The sequence below is a fragment of the Aptenodytes forsteri genome, unplaced genomic scaffold (assembly GCF_000699145.1).
Source record: "Aptenodytes forsteri isolate BGI_AS27 unplaced genomic scaffold, ASM69914v1 Scaffold428, whole genome shotgun sequence".
In the NCBI taxonomy this organism is placed as follows: domain Eukaryota; kingdom Metazoa; phylum Chordata; class Aves; order Sphenisciformes; family Spheniscidae; genus Aptenodytes; species Aptenodytes forsteri.
In genome coordinates, this window is record NW_008794177.1 from 377,478 (window position 1) to 378,157 (window position 680).

Here is a 680-nt window from a genome sequence, read left to right on the forward strand (position 1 = left end):
GTGAGGCAGCCCAGGATATGGTTGGTTTTCTGGGCTGCGAACGCACATTGCTGGCTCATAGCTTCAGTCAGCTTCAGTCTATCCTTTACAGAGAACAACATCGTTACCACCGAGCTTTAGCCAACAACCCCTACCGGGTTTGCTTCGAGCCTCGAGGGCCTGACCTCTATCCAGTGGCACTCCCTCGGCTTTTCCCTGGCATTCTTCCCCAGCAGACCAGCTCTGCCCCGCTCCGGGCAGGCTGACAAGGAATTACCTCACTGGTGTTTTCCAGCCTGGGGAGAAAGCTGCCCTACTCGCATCGTAAGCTCTACAAGGAGAGGAGGGGGGAAACTCAAGCTTACAAAATAAATTATCACCCCAAACCTGCTTTTATTATCTAAGCTAGCATCTATCAGGAAAAACATGGAGTAATGTGTAACACACGCATATTTTATTAACTTTTTACCTGAAGCGCTTCACGGCTCTTGTACAGGGCGAGGGTGCTTAGTTACCGCGCGATTTCATTAGCACAAGAACTGCACGGATGAACTGAATTAATTTAGCGGCCGAAAGGAAGAGAAACCTCTAGAAGACACCGCAGGGCCCGGAGGAGCGCCGGGGAGCGGCTTTTACCCCCCGTTTTGCTGTTATTCGCGACACGGCAGCGACCACGCACAGACACGCCAGGGGCCGAGGGC